Here is an 18,917-nt window from a genome sequence, read left to right on the forward strand (position 1 = left end):
GTTGTGTGATAACACACATTTTCTTCCTAATCTGATACCTGATAAAATCTTATAAGATCAAAGCTGCTATCGCAGAAGCTGATACTTTGATTAAAACTTTAGCACATTGACAATCCATGCACAATTTCCTATTAGTGAGAAAATTAAACATGTTGAAACTCAAAAAATGTTGAGGCAAAAGGTGGCTTTAGGTTAGAAGAGGTAAAGGTTGTGGCGCTGCAGTCTCCAGGAAAAGAGGAAAGTGTGCATCATGTTAGACAGGAACGGGTTTTGTTTTTTTTAATGGTGATAATAATTTATGACATGAGATGACTAGGTGAAGCTATTAACATAGCTGTAAATTGTTGTAGTTTTACAAAAAGGCCTTTTAATGGAAATGTGTGGATAGTAAATGGCCTGTTGCTAAACTCTCATACTAATTTAGATTACTGAACTGTAGACGTGCTTACACACGTGCGCAGTCATGAGAACTATACTGAGCATGTTTGTTATGCAGAGTAGTTAAAAAAGAAGTGAAACTGGCAACTAATAATTTATTGAATTAAACAAATAAAACCTTTTATAGAATTGTAATATTTAACTGCCATCATTAATATTTGAAAGAGTTGTAAATCTCATTTTTGGGGATAAAAGATGGCTATCCTGTTATTAAATAAATAATCCACAGGTTTGCAAAACAAGATGGGACTAAACACCTATAATAATAATACCAACAATAATAATAGTAATAATAAAACATTCCTACTAAAGTTTTGTTTATTTGTCTCAAAATCAAGTCGAGCTACATCTGTAATATTTGTTTCAGAAGTAACAGGATTAATCAAAATGCTCATCTTGTCGTATCCATGCAACATTTACACTTTACCCAACAACAGATGCAGAAATAAAGGATTTTCTTTCTATTCTTCAAGTGCATTTAACTTTTCTCATCTGACTAAATCTATACAGTTGTTACTTCCAATTGAAATAATTGCTGTTGGGACAAATATCTTAATTAGAACAAGTGCATTGTTCATGTTGAAATCCTCTGTGTGTATCCATTAATCCTCGTCTATAGTGCGCTCTACAAATTGTTATATGGTATTTTTTAATCTTTAAGTCCTTTTGAGAAGATCGACCTGAATGAGATAACAGACCAATGATACACTCAATGTGCATAATATGGATCCAATGATGCTTGTGGTTGTGAGAGACCAACATTCGAGTTTACTATCAGTTTTTCTTCAAGTTGATAATAAACATTATAATCTGTTCATCATTTATTAGACTTGGTGATTGTTTGTTTCAGTAAAACATAGCCGTTTTAACCATAGATACATAATTATTGCCCACACAGCACAAACAATGAAGAGACAGATAAAAGAAATTTGCTCCATTTAGTGAACAGGCGGCACAGCGATGCGCTGATTAACCACCTCACCTCACCCGAATGAGACCCGAGTTCACCTTCCAGCCCAGGCCACTCGGTCTCCGTGGATTTTCTCCAGGTATTTTGGCTTTCTCCCACAGTTCAAAGGAAAGCTTGTTAAGTTAAGTAGAGTCTCGCCAGTGGCCACAGGAGTGAGGATGTCTTTCTATGTCAGCACTGTAAAAGACCGACCTGCCCTGGATGTGTTCTGCTAAGCTGAAATAATATTTAGCTGTTGAAAACCTACAATTCCAGTCTGACAGACTTCTTTCCCTGTTTAAACTCCATCATATCCCATCAACGTTTGCTACTGTGCAAGTTACAATGAGCATTTCTTATCTTTTCTTTCTATAGTGGGGCCTTATTATTCGACATCTGTGAAACTGATAAAACCACAAGTATAGTCACACTTAGTTTGATAACGTTCAAATTTCCTCTAAGGGTATCAAACTTCTTCCTTCAGATTTAATGAGGTTAAGACATCACTTAAATTTTGGAAGATGAAAGCAAGTAGTGGGTTATATTAAGTGTTTTTATACAAAGCAAGAGACTCTTAGTACTAGCACATTTACAGGAATGCCTGATACTCACAACCATTTTGATGCAATACATTTTTTTTAACTGATTTTAACACATCATTCTGTGATGGACTGGCTAGTGGTAAATATACAGCTTAAAGCAAAAAGCTTGTAAGTACATTGTTTTCTTGTGATATTCCTTGGCACAAAACTGAATGAAGGCCATCCTACTCCATCTGTGATCAGGTCCATGATGGACTGGGAAATCATGACTTATTCGTCAGAGAATACAAAAAGCTCCATCAAAAATGTGCAAGGATTGATGCAGCAACAGCAAGAGGACACAAGGAAAGCAAATGAAGACAAATCCAAATTATTTCTCATGGGGAGACAAATTGCACACTATTCAGATTTAGCAGCGGGACAACAAATAATGTGATGAGGAAAGAGGAAAGGAAAGAAAAAAAGACATGAATGAGGAGTGATGAGTGAGATGGAAAATTAATCAGAACTTACAATGTGTTGTTGATTAAATGTGTAGTCTGATTTTCCTTGTTCCAATTCAATTTTTATTTATTTGTTCTTCCAAGGCCTCATCCACCTCATATTTCTCTTTTTACTCTTTAGTGTCATTCTCATTTTCTAAAAGTTGCGTCAAGTTCAAAACCAGGCAAGAGTACAAGCATAACTGGAATTCAACTAAGCAAAGTCTTGTGTGTACTCGTTTCAAATCTTCCAAACATTTTTTTTTTCATAATATACATTTGCTACTTAAGTACAATGAACAAGATAAAAAACAATATGATCATTAAATACACCTCAATTATCGACTGCATTTAGTCATTGATTACTTCATAAAAACAGTACCAGTGTGTACTCCTAATCATAGCTAACCAAGTTATTGAGGCATGAACATTGTTTGTTGTGGTATAACCACCACTGATGTGAGGAGTCAGTCAGTCTGAAGACCTTCAACCCTATCCCTAAAAACAACTCCTTCATGTTTCTAATGGGGACCAAAATTCCACTCCTATGTATACCGTTTACTTAACATTAAAATAGCATGCCAAGCCTGTGCATTAATGTTCTCTCTGAATTCTTTCAGATACATCTTATCTACATCTGTAATAAACTATGTCATCCTTGAGTCCAGGGAATTCCCTCAACAAATGTACAGGATCTCATCGTACCAACGGCGGGTAAGTGCAAAAGCTTTTACTCTGGCTTGCCATGCTGGTGTTTGACGAGATATAAAGATCATAAAAGTGTTAATTTTATTGTTCAGGAAGCAGTATATAAAGGAGAAGATGCTTGGTCTCATTTAAAAGGAGGAGTTGTTTTTAGAGATGAGGTTGAAGGCCTTCAGACTGCCTGACTCCAGACAATGCCTCAAAGCTTCCTGTTATAGATTGGGTCAAAGGGCTGAAAGCAGAGAAGTCTCACCAGGTGGGATGGAGTCTGTATGGAATGGAGTCTGTATGGAAGAGTAGCATGTGGTCAGGTCTTCTTTGTCAATAATGACCAAACATGTCTTAGTTCTGATTGAAGCTGCACTCATCATCAGTCCAGTAAGAGTTGTCACAATTAAGACCCCCAAACCAACCTTGATAGAAATCCTTTGTCATGTTGTATGGCACATAAGGGACATGGACGTCCCCACACAAAAATCCCTACAGTCCAATTCAGTTGGTGAAATTGTAAGAATACTCCAGGTTTGATATGATTTATACCCAAGATCCAGAATACCTTACAAGGATATATTAATAAAATTGCACTCTGGTCAGAACAATGTCTGACATGGTTGTTCTGCGCAAAAAAGTTCAATTAGCTCATTAAACTTCTTAAAATGGCGAGTACTCTTTCCCCTCTCATTAAAAATTCTGAAATCTATGAATATGCAAATATGATGCATTTCTAAAGTTTAATGGTTGGACACAAGAATCCCCACAGTTCACTATAAGTCTTGATGGGCTCTGTGGAAGTTATAAGTTTTCACATTATAGTTTGCAGATCATTCAGTTAAATTAGTCTTAATTCAGTGTTCAACTCAATGACAGTCACATTAAAACCACTGAAGCCGATCACTCAAAATACAATTTTCAATGAGCAAAGAGACAAATTGTGGTTATATGATCAATAGTGAGAACAAAAAGAAAAATGTGGGCTTATGAAGAGAAAACTTTTTGTTTTTTTTAAATGATTGAATTAGTATTGCTGATTTAAAAACATACCTTCAGCAAGTATTTATACAACGCAAGCTTTGTTTCTATAAAGAAAACATTTCCTAAATTTATGATTATACATTATTCACAGTGCCATTCCCACTTCCCATAACATACAGCTGCTCAGACCATATTTGTTATTGCACATAATGAATATCATAAAGCAACATGCTGCACTGAATTACAATGTCATCATGGCAGCAAGTTGGAATAATGCCATTATCACAAATTTAAAATCATTAAGGATCTGTCAATTGAGTGTGAGTAATGCAGAGAGCTGGTGACAGGTGCAGCCTCACGATGCTTGTAGCAGGGCTTTTCAAAGTGTGGCAGGATGAAACCACCAGCACCCCACATCACAACACATCACAATGCTTGAACCGCATTGCACACTTGAACACAGCACGTTTTGTGCAATACAATTGCTGAATGCTGGCACAGTGTTTTCGCACATTACATCGTTCACAGCTATTGAGCTCCAGAGGCAATACCAAGCAGGTGTAGCACATTTCTGCTGCTTTTAATGGATTTAGTGGAATTCTTTACATTCAGTCTGCAACAATTTCAAGTGTTACATCATTACACTAAGTGGCCTGTACACGGCACTTTCATCTGATAATGGAAAACTTTTGATGTGTTTTGGGAGTCCATTTACACAACTATGTTGGTCGGGGCCACTTAAAAATGGCGACTGCTCAAAAATGGCTCGAACTTTTTGAAAATGGTCCTACTCCGTCTGTGTAAACAGGAGATAAAAGCGACTTTCTGAAATGCTGGCATGCACACCACAGCCATGGTAAATAGCTCTTCTGCACATGCATGAGTAGATGAACAATAGCAACAATAGCGCACTTCTTGGTGTCGTGACTCCCGGTCGATATTCTCCTGGGACTTGGTAGTTTTATAGTTGAGAGTCACCCGTAATAGCAATCTAACTCTGTCATCTGTGCATATGAATGTCTGTGCACTCATCATTGTTAACATTTTAGCGTACTGCATGTGTGTGGTTTCATTACAAAAATAACCATAACCTTATTACACTTACATTAATGTAAAAACTCATTACTTTTTGCAGTGATTCATGTTGAAATCATACAAAAGGGAACATCCCTGGACTCCCACATTTTCCATGCTGACAACACTCCCTTCGAAAGGTCTCACTTGACATGCTTACTCAGAGGAATAAAACATCCCAAAAAATATATGGCAGAATGGCAGAATGGCCCTGACAGAATTGTCTTCTTGGTTTTATTCATTGAAATACAAATCAATTTGTTGAAAAAAATCTGAAATAATAGGCCTTTATCAAAACGATTACATAAAAAGACATAACCAAAGTCAACTTTGAATATGACGGTCCACAGAAGGGGGGTTGAGGATGAGATGGCACAGAGGCTACTGAACTAATGTCCTGCAACGTTAAGACACAGCATCACAAGCCAATCAATGAGAGCTGCTGATCTGACATCAAATCCATACCTCATAACTGCATACGGCCATGAGAAACAACGCCACAAAAACATTAGACAACAAAATAATTACACTCTGCACACGCCCAAATCAGTCGTGTTGCACACAATACCAATAAAAGATCAAATCGGGAGGTACTCATGGGGTTACAGTTAATCCTCGAATAATTGATGCATGGTTCTCAGAGCCATGGAGAATATATATTTGGAGGTCAAATGTGTCACTTGTGTGAAGAACTTGTACCACTTTCATAGATGACCATAATTTTGACATTGTAACCAAAACTATTATGGTGTTTCAGTCCGTTACAGTCACTGAGTTTGCTAAATCCCATGAGATCAAATGGCTATCTTCTACAGATAAGCCCATATTGTTCTATAACTGTAGTGTATAAAATGATGCTGTCAACAGGAATTCAGTATTTGTTAACACTGTCATGGTTTATACAGAGTAGATATAAAGACGTTCACAAAGCTCATATTTAAGTCAGGTTTTGATAACTCTCAACAGCACATTATTTGAGTACGACATTAAAACCCAGAAAACTAGTGGTTTCCCTTTATCATAAAATCAGTTGAGGACAGACGGACATGTGTGTCCATTGGTGTTTGATACGGCTGCATTTGTGAATCCAATCCTTAAAATGTCAGTGTGATTACCTACATATTTATATATGACTGACAGTTTTTTATAAGTGCCTACCATGTGTGTGTGTGTGTGTGTGTATTTTTTTTCCTCTGTAAGATTAAGCATGCAAGCGTGTGCGCATGGTGTCTTTTTAGGATGAGACAGCAATTTATCGTATTGAATCGCACCCCCTAATGGTGTTCGACCTCGAGCGGAAAGAACAGAGAGAAAGCAAAGAGAAGCAGGCAGTTTGAGCCTCGTGGGCACCTCTCCGCGGGCGGTCCCCATGCCTGCACCCGCACTGATAACGAAGAATGGAAAAAAATGAGGGACATTAGGAGAGACGGTGGGGGCAAAGACAGAGAGGCACGTGTGGGGGCAGTGACATACCACACAACACTAGACCATGCTGCCATTGTTAAACTGTACTTTTTCATTATACCCTAATATACAACTTTTTCTCTAAAAAGAGTGTAGTGATGTGGGAAATGTCAATAAAAACAGGACGGAATTCTTATAAATCCATAATCTATTCAAAACAGAACAGAGATGATTCAAATGTCCAAACTATGGTAGTTCGCCAAATTTAGAAATATAAAAGCTCAACGTAATGTGGCAGCTGCAAAACATCATCAAAAAGTTAAGAGCGAGGCAAAGAAATGTTAGGAGGAGGCATTAATAAAACAGCTGGAAGAGCACTTGGCAACTGATTAGTTTAATTGGCAACAGGTTAATTACATGGCTGGGTACAAAAGGAACGTTTTAAGAGATGGAAAAATGTTCTACCTAAGATTGTTAAGTATTTCATCATATTTATTTTACTTGGAATGTGCTTGTTGAATGGGCAGTGTCAGACCAGGGCAGGTTTTAGCTTTTTTATTTTATTTAAATGCAACTGGCACACAGAACCAATCTGCACAGCTGTTTTGTACGTCTGCTGTAAACTGACAACCATGTTGAACATTTAACAACTTCACCGCAGTATCATTGCTGATAGTGTGAATTTTTTATTAAAATATCTGCAACACCAGAATTTCAAGAGGTGGAAGCATGACCTATTCATTTGATATAACCAATTTATTTCATGGTGACATAAATGAAACACTGCAGCATACAAGAAGTTAATGTACGGTATTGTGTTTTCACAACAGACATTTTAGTGGACCGATTTGTCCATGTATTCCACAAATGGGTAATGCAGATGACTTTAGAAACCCAAAGTTACTCAGATCAAACAAGAATTGTGATGTACATGTTGTAATCAGTAACGTTTCATGGACAGGGGCTTTAATAAACACATCACCAAAAAGTAGAAAAAGGTATCTGGTCTGCTTAACTATGTGACCGTGACACTTAGTAGTGCTGCAGTCTGATAAATCAACCCATGGACATCACTTCAGGCAGACTTAAATATTTTTGTCAGCAGTGTTCACATCTCAGACGGTGTGGAGTTGCATTCATGCCTTTGATATTACACATCTGAGAAGCCTTCATCAGTGCTGAGACGTTTTTATGCATCTGTTCCCGTCCAGGTCACCTCTCCTCCAAAAAAAAACTGTCAGCATAACTATGTTAGACCATGTTAGTATGTCACTGCAACATTGCTTGACATAGAAGAGTCCAGATACTAAACCTGCTCAGGCTGCTCATAAAAAGAAAACACTTGAAGCATCATAAAATACAATTTGAGTAATAAACACTCAAGACTGTCAAGCTTCTGGAATTTAATTCAAATAAGAGAACATTCGCCAACATGCCAATTAGTCACTGACCTCCTTGTTGCTCCCCAAGAGGATGAATGCTATGTAATTGTCATACAATACAATGTAAAAATACCAATGTCCTAATGCTAAGAACAATATTGGGGTCATCAAGATTGAAATGGGTTAAAAGTTTTCTTTAATGGTAGAATAAAATGATGGGTCTGTAAGATATTTCAAAACGGTGCATTATATTGTATGTTTGTTTTTTTTACAATGTACTTTATGATACAGTACAAACATCTGTTCTCATGTAACTCGCTGTAAATCAGAATTAATGAGTTTGAAAAATATTCAAGGACACGATCATTGAGCATTGCTCATCTTTCAAAATTTTAGTCTGTAAACACAGATGAAAGACACTGTTTTCATCAGGGAATTAAAAAAAAAAAAAAATCCCTGATAGCTACTACAAATGGGTTAGGAAATACCATTCCACGTCGTACCTGATACACAAGTCCTCACAGCAGGGACATAAAACTCTGTGGGAGCAGTTTGGGCATCACAGGTGGTAAGTGTGTAGTTAAACCCAATAATCCCCCAAAACATGCAGTGGGGGTCCCTGAGCGGCTTCGACTGATGGGTCAGTTTGGAAAGGAATTTCCCCTCTGGGGTTTTATACAATACTATGAATAAATAAAGAAAATTTAAAAAGTGTTAAATCATAGGTGGCTATGTAGAGTCAAAGAAATAAAACAATTGTGAAACATTATTTTTCTTTAACTGCTCAATCACGTTGGTGCCCAGAAGCATCCTGTGGACACTTCTCTGTTTTCAAAAAGGTTTGCCACGTTTGGATTTGGGAAGTGTTGAAAGATTTTTGACCATTCTTCCAGAAAGGCATTTCTGGAGACACTGAAGTCTTGGCTCGCAGTCAAATTTATCTACGAGGTGTTCTATCGGGTTGAGGTCTAGGACTCTTTGCAGGCCGGTTAAGTTCTTCGACACCAGACTCACTCATCAATTGGATTCGTGCACTGTTGCGCAGTCATGCTGGAACAGGGAGTGGCCATCTCCAAACTGTTCCTCCAACGTTGGCGGAATGAAATTATGCTAAATGTCTTGGTATGCTGAAGCTTTTCAGAGTTCCTTTCACTGGAACTAAAGGGGTGACCCCAACTTCCGAAAAAACAAGTCCACACCCTGATCACCGCCCTCCACTAAACCTTACACTTGGTACAATGCAGTCAGACAAGTACCATTCTGGTAACCACCAAACGCAAACTAATCCATCTTTTCCATATTTTTTTCTTTTTTTTGTTTGTAAATTTGAATAGAACAACCAGACTTTAATGATATTACTGAAATGATATTAAGTACATTATCTTTCTGAAGTATTCAGGGACAGTCATTGCCTCAGTGATTATGGTGCATTAACAGCAATTACTGGTTTTACAATTCAAAGATCCCATCCTGTCAAATTGGATTGGATTACAGATTTGTGATTTTTTGTGATTGTATTTCTTTTATTTCCGACATATACATCATAATCGTAAAAAAAAAAAAACCCCACATATTTAAATACATCCACAATTAAACAATTATAAACACGGTGTATGTACTATGTAGCCATAATTCTGCAGCTGTCTTGGGTATAAGTTCTCTCATAACACACATACATACAGATAATTCTCACGTCTGGAAGGGAAAAAGAAACAAATCTTTTTTTAACCTGAACATTTTCATTTCACCCTTAGTACTCAAAACAACTGCTACAAGTCAGAGTATATGTTTCATATATTTATAGAATAGAATCGACATGTACTATCACTGATGGGCAAAAATAAGCCAATGTTTAACTGTCAAGTGCAAAATGAAAAGAAACAAAAGGTAAACTACAATATTTACAATAACTAATCAAACAACAATGTGTGAAATAAGATGAGAACACCACCACCTTTGGAAAAATAGTTGTTAATTTCTGTCTAAAAGAAGGTTATGTAGATAATATTAATTTAATTTAGAGCTATTTTCCAACAGAACAATTTCTACATCACGTATTAGCTTAAACTTCATGAGTGTTTCCAAATTTTGTTGTTTTTTTGTTGTTGTTGTCTCATCCAGATAGCTGCATCAGCTCACTGCTGTCCATTTGTAGTGTAATATTTGGACATTATCTTCTATTGTTTTGGCCCAGTATGAGTCAGCTCTCTGATCCTGTCAATGTGGAAGAACAGAGTGTTTGTGCAGATAATGACTGACCCAAATAGAACCGATACACGAGTTGTAAATTTCTCATCAGAAGTCATTGCTGTAGAGGGAATTTTGCATGATAATCATCATGATCCTTTTATTGCTCTGGAGTCTCTTTAGAGAGAGAAAAGAGTGTCACTGAAATAAATTGGGCTTTCAAAGAGTCATCCAGTATTAATGCTTGTGTGTCTGCTGAGCAAAACTGACGGATGAAACAAAATACTTTAAGCTCAGGGGAACATTAGTGGGCTGTGCACTGAGTTTCAAGTGATTGGTAGATTTGCTAATACTTCTTTCACATTGCTTGGCTACTTTTCAGAGCCTTGAAGAGTAACTTCTTACCGAGTATCAAGACACCTCTTACTATAAATACAGAGTTTGAATTAATGTTCTCCATTATAAAGGAAACTATCTGTCATATATACCATATTTTTCCAGACAAATATTACACAATTGATTTCAGGCTGGTCCCATGTTCATCCTCATCTCTATTTTGGTTATTATTACAAAACATCTCAGCCTTCAGTTGTAAGAAAGTTTGTGATTTGAAAGCTCAGTTCATTGTCTTTGTTCTGTTGACTCTCGTTGAGTCTTCTGCATCTTCTTTCTCTTCCTGCACTTCAAGTATCATACATCTACGTGAGATGAATTGGCTCATCCTATGTTTGATTTTCTATATTTCTTTTTGAAGTGTTTTCTTTTTTATACCTTCATTTTATTTTCCTCAATGTTCCTTTCACTGAATACAGACTATATTGTGTTCATGACACCAGATATGACTGACAGGAAAAGCTCACTGTTAAAAGCATTAAAATAATAATGCAAGTAATATCTAGAATAGAAAAATACTTGTGGCCTTGATTTCCTGCTTTTAGCCACAACGACATTGAGTGACTGTGTATAGCTGAACTGGAGGTACGGTAACATTTACTGCAGTGAAGCAAACAAAGCTTTTTTGCTTATTTTGATTGCCTGGGAAAGTAAACAGGTCGACATATTTAATCAACATATTTGGTGAACATAATTCACTTTGGTTTTGGCTTTGGAGTTGCCCAGTATCAATTTGTAACATTCCAATATCTGTGAACATTCATTAAGTGGTTGTGTGTTCTATTGTTTCTTCTGTTCCTTTGACAAATGGTGTGTGCATGTATGTTTTGTGTGTGTGCGCGTCTTCATATTCATAAGGTCAACAATTTTCATGAAATTACTAAATTATTAAAATTGAACATGAATAAATGCTGGGATGAAAGAACACCAGCCCGCCATGTCTTCAAAGCTCCCATCTGAAACCAGTTAGAATCTGAACGCGTGGCTTGTGTGTGTGTGTGTGTGTGTGTGTGTGTGTGTGTGTGTGTGTGTGTGTGTGTGTGTGTGTGTGTGTGTGTGTGTGTGTGTGTGTGTGTGTGTGTGTGTGTGTGTGTGTGTGTGTGTGTGTGTGTGTGTGTGTGTGTGTGTGTGTGTGTGTGTGTGTGTGTGGACAGAGCGAGGGAGATAAGGGCTGACCTTCAGTGAATCACTCCCCTCTCTGGACAGACTTGTAGAGAAGCAACATGTTTGGCAACTGTTCTTACACAACAAAAGAAAGCAGATAGAAAAAAGAAAGAAAGAGACAGAGACCTGCAGGCAGAGGTAGAGCAACAAGAAAGTCATTGAGATATGGAGTTAAAAGAGGACTGAAGTGAGAAGACACATAAATGTATTATATGGAGAAATAAAGTGAGGACCAGATAATGCTGTGGTGGGCAGGAAGCTCAACCATTCAACAAGATCCTAGATCACTGGCATGGATGCCAAAAACGACTGGGCACAAGTCCCAGTGAGGGAAATCTGAAGTTGTGCTTGGACAGTTTCAGTCTTGACTATCAACATGCTCATCCATTAATTACATATCACATGAGCTCAATGACACCAAAAAAATAAAATATGATTTTTTGTAGTCATCATGAATTGCTAATATACTGCTGATTTTAGCAGGCCAATGGCCCAGCCAGCATAATCCTTCTGCTCAAAAATATGTGATTATCAACACTGGCAAGACAGACTCCATATCAGACTTCGGGTTCAGATACAGCAGACATGCATGAGTTTATCCAGGCTGTGCCACTACATCAAAGGAGTCAAATTCATTTTAGGTGAGGAGTCACATGCAGCCCCATTTAATCTCAGTTGAGCTGCACCAGTAAAATGATAGCATAATATCGAGTGAATAACTCAAAATGTTTCCCTATTTTAGAGAAGACAAGAGCAAGTACATTCTGGAAAAGTTAACATTTAACGCACTTTTTGCAAAACCTACTATAACCTATTATAAACATTTGAGTTACAGGAAGAGTCTAAAATCCTCTTTGCCACAATCTTTCAGCATGTTTTCATCAATTCACCCTACTCTGCTCATGTCATTTTCCTAACAAAAAAGTAACTTGCTTTCACTTACAGCAAGCAGCTGCTGAGTTTTAGTTCTCAGTGTGGTATGTCTGCTAATCTTACTAAACCAGTGTGAACCATCGCTGACAAGTTGGACATTTACGTCGCTTTTGGATGAAATTACATTTTGTCCAATTTGCAATATTATCTGGCAGTCCAGTTTCAACCCTCTGGTGGGTTGGTTTTTGCCCCCGGGCTACATGTATTGACACCACTGATCTATACTTTAAGTTGACCACCACCACACTAACACTGTAACTAGCCTAAATGATGATTAGTGAGATGTTAAGACGGATTGAGCTGAACTGCAAAAACAGTGCTGATTTTTTCCTGGAGGGTGATGAAGAAATGGGCTTATTGATTCAGAAGAATTCTCCAAATTTCATAAAAAGGGATGTCAGTTGCAATGGACAGATGCTTATTGAAGGCCCTCGCTGAGAGGTGCACTCATACGGTGAAACTGACAGCTCTCTGATAGAACCTCACTTTAATTACAAACAGGCCTCTCGCTGCAGTTAACTTTAGAAAATTATATCTTTTTTACTTACTTGAAAGTGCAAATGTTATCCAAAGATATTGGCATTAGGAGCTTTAGTTACTAAGTTTCCCAGCATGTTGTGCTTGTCCATACTTGATAGCATGAGTGAAGTTGATGGTTCAGGTACACATGTTTGCTATCAAAGTGAGATCCCGGGGTCATTCAGTATATGGTGCTCAGAGAGATGATTTCAGTTTTTATTCTGCCAGTGCCATTGGTAAGCCACTAGCTTGTTGAAAAGGTCACTTCAGCTCAGTTCAGGCAACATCATCTCATTAGGGGCAATTCATTTGTAGCTTCCCAGTGTACATTCATGCATAGTCACAACATCAACAGAAACAGTAAAGAGTGCTCTGTGGTTGTATTCTTCAGAATGTCAGTCTCATTGAAGTGACATGACAAATACAGAATTTCTCAGTTGAAATGTGTGCTAATGTTTGATAACTTTAGGTAGAAGTGATGACTGTGCATGTGCTTGTATATTTTATCTTTGGGTTTGTAGAACTTTGGGCTTGTCAGACTTACACTCCACTGAGGTCCTGCTTTGTTGAAATTCAGAACATTCGTAAGAAAACTCCTCTGAAATTACCAGTGATCATGTAACAAAGTGGGGTGAGAATTGAGGGGTACAATTTGGTGTAGCTCTGAGAGGTGCCCCATCCTTTGCCCTAAAAGAAGCAGTTTTGCCCTGAACCAGCAGGATGCAACAGTCCACTTTGCGGTCAAGAATATTCAACTTATTTGTTGCTATAACTTTTGGTTTGAAAAGGTTAAACTCATATGCAACCTGTGCTGTGAGAATTAATTACATTCTGTAATAGCAGCTGTTTTGTTTAATTGTGAAAGAGTTATGCATCTTTAAAACAATGACTTTGTCAAAGGTTATATTTACATAATTATTTCTACACTAATCGAAGCACCTTGACACAAACCTTTAGAATTTCTCTGCAGTTTTCATCTCCATGTTCTTGCCCACTTTGGAATGAAGATATTTATGTCATTCAGAAGTGAATGCCACCCCTATACAGTCACCTCACTGCACCTCCATGGTTATAAATCAAACATGACGCTCTTTAAATAGGGAAATTAATTATTTACACTTCAAGCCAAAATACCTTGAAGAGGAAGGAAAAAATACTGACACATAATAAGTCATTTCCAGGCCTGAGAGGCTGGCTACTCTATTACCATAGTCTAGATTTATAATGCTCTCATAAGAGTTGAGCCACCAACGGAGGTACTTTGGTCAGCCAGTACCCTGCACCATGTTCTATTGCCCTCTCTCTCGAGGAAGAAAAAAGTGGCTTTCAGATTCAGTGATGGAGAGAATTTGGCCAGTCCGTGCTGCGGGCAACGAGCCGTTACATCTTCGCTTGTTGCAAATATGTAACACTTTTCTCCTCAACATCATCATACTAAGATGTTCAACAACATTTCAGCTGGCAGGAAACCCAGCAACAACGACACATAGAAATGACTAAACAATTTCTGCCAGTGTTGTTTGTAACAGTATTTCACACACAAATTCTGGGCCTCCTTCGAGGGTGAAAACCAGTGGTACATCCAAATAAAAATCCATGCTTTTGAGATAACATCCATTACTTGAGCAGTTCAATTTCATAATAGGAGAGGCATCAGTATGCTTTGACTTCAAGGAAATTATAGTTGCATGTCAATTGACGTGCAACTATAATGACAGTGATTAAGAAATAATTACAGTTGTGCTGATGAAGAGCTCATGTGTGGGAACTGGGAAAGTTCCGATGGCCCAGTTGGGGAAGGATAAAATACCTGAACGCTATGCAACCCTCCATTTTGAAGATCCAAAAAGAAAGTCAGCATTTGTGCATGTGTGAAAATGTTCTTCCAAGGCACTTTACCACAGTTAAAATTAAAATGGCCAGACTTCAATAACATTTTCTATGCCAAGAAAAGTTCATCAATTTTACCAACCTCACAAGCATGATTTTATTGGTCTGTTGGCTCATGTAACTGATAATCCATCATTGCTTGCATGTAATGAGACTTGTGTGGAGTTTCTCATTTTTACATGAATATACTGTTAATATGCCTTCTCTCCCAACAATTTATAATTCATATGTATATATGGTATGTAAAAAAAACAAACAATAGGGTTGTTCCCTAATTTTAAAATAAATCACCATTTTGTTTTCCTTCTTACCTGTGTTTTACTAAAAACATGTTTACCGCAGAGCACAGTCTGAGGCATGGTGATGAATCCATTGTGTTTAACTATAAGAATGTATCAGTTTATTCGAGTATTTGTCCATCCAAACCATCCAAAGCCAAGAGAAAAAACTACATACACTATGGAACTTCGCAATTTTAATCATTGTATTTTTGTACATGAAAGCATTCGTTTCTGTTTTCCTTTATTCCTCATTTTAATGTCATTGGCTGCAACCAGTCTGTGAATAGTACATAAAGCCTTAAAAGTCTTTCACTCGTCACCACATCAACAACTGACTTTTAAAAAGAGGGAGATTGTCCTCATTTATCAGGTAACATGTCCATTAGTGGCTCATACATACTGGAAAGGGCCAGAATGCCAGATCCGCTAACCCTGTCTTTATTTACTGGTACCACTCAATGTGGCGCTTAATTAGCTCATTTATTTATCACTCACTCCATTTGACTCAAGTGTTTGAAAGACAAAACATTACCGAATACACTTCTGGAACTTCAATGTGTTGGACAAAATGTAAGTGTGAACAGCTTATTGAATTTATCCATCAGATTTCAAGCCCTCCTCATGTCTTCAATTGATGCAAAACACAGAATAAAAAGACATTACATGTTCACGTGTCCTTATGTTTGTCAGACTCTGAAAAGGCAGAGTATTGTACGAGCATTGCTTTTAAACAGGTTTTCCTCTATGCCAACAAGTGTGTCTGGTATGGCCTTGCGAGAGTGCCAAGTAGTGTGTACATTTTGAATGTTTAAATGCCTGGAGAAAAAAAAGTGTTTTTCATTTAATAAGTAGGCCAAGGTTTGGGGAGCTGTCAATGCAAGCATCTCTGCACTTTGTTTCCTTGACATTTTGTCACACTCAGATGTGTATTTGTATTGTATTTCAAAAACCTTTTTCGAATTCAATTAACATCCAATTTACACTTTGTTTTATAGTGAGACTCGTGTGATTGTTTTACAATTATCACAATCCATCATAACACATTACTTTTTCCTGTTTGAGCACCATGAACAAGATCAAACAACATGTAGGTTGAAACAGTGACAACTGAGTGCACAAAAAGACATAGAAAAACTCCTTGTAGATGTATACTTTGTCAAGCATCGAAGTTGCTTTGATGAATCACATTATAGGTCAGGACTTAACTTGATGCATTAAGACTGAAAACATCCGGGTTCAGCCCTCATAAACTCGATGTAGCTTGATTGCATTTGTCTTCATGGTTGGTGCTTTCTATATTGGTGAGAGGGGGTGTGTCTCCCTCTTTTGCTTTATTGTAATGTTTTGGCAAATTATAGATTAGGAGGTTCACAGCCTTTCTAAGAGGTAACCATGGTGAGGGATACAAGGTTGGAAACCATGAATGCTTTAAGTCACAGTGTGTGTGACCTTTCTTTAGTGTTTGGCTACTAGCGTCTAATCAGTAAAAGTAATCAGGTGATCATTAAGTCAGAATAAATACATTTAACTCGTTGCCTTAGAGGCATTGTATAGGTATTGCGATAAGAGTAACTGGACGGAGAGATTAATTTCCACGCACAAAATCATATCTACAGGCTGTCAGTTGCTGAGTGTCAATAAGATCTTCCATTTCTTTTAAGCAAATTTAGCTACAGCTGCAAAACAAGTTCCCTCTCATTGCACAGTAATTGACACAAAACCAAACTTAGACCACCCAGTATGACATTTTGACAAAGCGCAACATGACCCAGATGCAACTCATAACAAACTAGTATGCATGCATTGTCCCCGATCCACCTTCTCCCCTCCATCACGCCACCGTTTAAACCTCCAAATCTGACCTAATGGTGTTATAGAACTAAAACAAATCAATCCATCATACTGCTTCTGTGCTATTCACACAGACCATAGGGCATAACAGAGAAGCAACAACTCTGAAACAAAGTGGCTGAAAAGTTTCACAGGCATCCGCAGTCAAACTTTTGAGAAACTTTAAATTCTATTTGTCAGATTGTTTTTTTGTTTTTTTAAATGCGTTCAGCTTGGATGCACAGCATATTTGTTGGTTTGATTAGTTCTGTTGGCTTTTCTCTTCACACCAGTAACTGTATCTAGATTTCAGAGCTTAAGCTGCTGGTGTAGAATAAAAGCAGGAAGCCTGTAGCATTAGATATGATCTACAGTATATTTGACTCAGTGATACACTGTTTATGCAAATCAGGCCAGCTGGGGCTTGAATGTGTGGAATGATGTCCTCATTTGGCTATGTGGATATAGTTTTAAGTACTTAAATAACAACAGTACTCAAACGTCACACTATTTCATGATAAGCAGAATTATAACAGAGTTTTTTAAATGTTACTAAATTGTGACAGGAGGAAAGAAAAAGTATTAGTCGGCTACATGCTGCCTGCCCTTTTACACTTCAGGACACTTCATGTTTTGTTTGCAAGCAAAAGGCAGGCTGCGACTCCACAAAAAAACAATTATGTGTGATCTACAGTCTAATAAACATGCATCTGCCTTCAGTGTTCCTGCAGATCCTCTGAACCCCAAATAAATTGAGGTGCAACAATGAGGCAGGATACTCCAGCATCGTAAAAGAAGGAATTTATGAATTATGAAAACAAAGAAAGGCAGGCCTTTAAAAACATAATTCAAAACTTCATCAAAAATAACTGGCAACGGTAAGTTACTGGGATGAGTTTTTAAGAAAAGAAGGGACCATGATTTTATTGCTAAACATGAAAGATAGTGCTACCAAATCGCATTATAAAACATTAATCATCCCACAGACATGTCTTATAGGTAAGTGTGACCCACAGACGTGAAATGTTTTACTTTCCTTGCTTTACAATAGAAGTGATGCAGTCAGTGTTGGGAAACTTCAGTTTGTACATGAACTAGTTCAAAGTTCAGGCACAACACTGGCTACAGTTCTAACTACAACGGGCACGCAGTAGAGCGCATACCTTCACCAACGCCACATTTGTCACCATGGAAACCAATGGATTACAAGGTTATTTGACTCACCACACCATTCCTTCCATTATTTGTCATGGTTCATTGAATTGCTTCATGTTGCGGCAAGGTTAAATGCTGATGTTGTCTCATCTAATCTAATGAATTTGTCCTTGGATGTTGATAAATTATCCTTAATGAGTTCATGCAATTCGGGTGAGTCGTTTTTGTGAAAAGTAGGCAAAAATGCATACATACACACAAAAACATAACCTTTGCCCCAGTTTTCATTGGCAAAGGTAATAATAGTGATGTTGTTCAGACGAAAGAGGTCAAATCCTGTTTTTTTATGGGTGGATAATCCAAACACAAGTAATTGCAACATGTTTAATGAGAAGAATATTGCTCAACCTCAGGTTAGTGGTTTGAGTGTAATTTTAGCAGATGTGAAAAAAACCCATAAACATTTCTCATACTATCCCATCTATATATATGTATGTTGAGGTTTCAACAAGCATATTTACATTTCAACAAACACTTTATAGCAAACTAGACTAACACAGAAACCTCTTTAAGTATAACAGAACAAAGACATCCATCCCTTGTCAATAACATGAAAG

The sequence above is a fragment of the Blennius ocellaris genome, assembly GCF_963422515.1.
Source record: "Blennius ocellaris genome assembly, chromosome: 7".
Lineage (NCBI taxonomy): Eukaryota > Metazoa > Chordata > Actinopteri > Blenniiformes > Blenniidae > Blennius > Blennius ocellaris.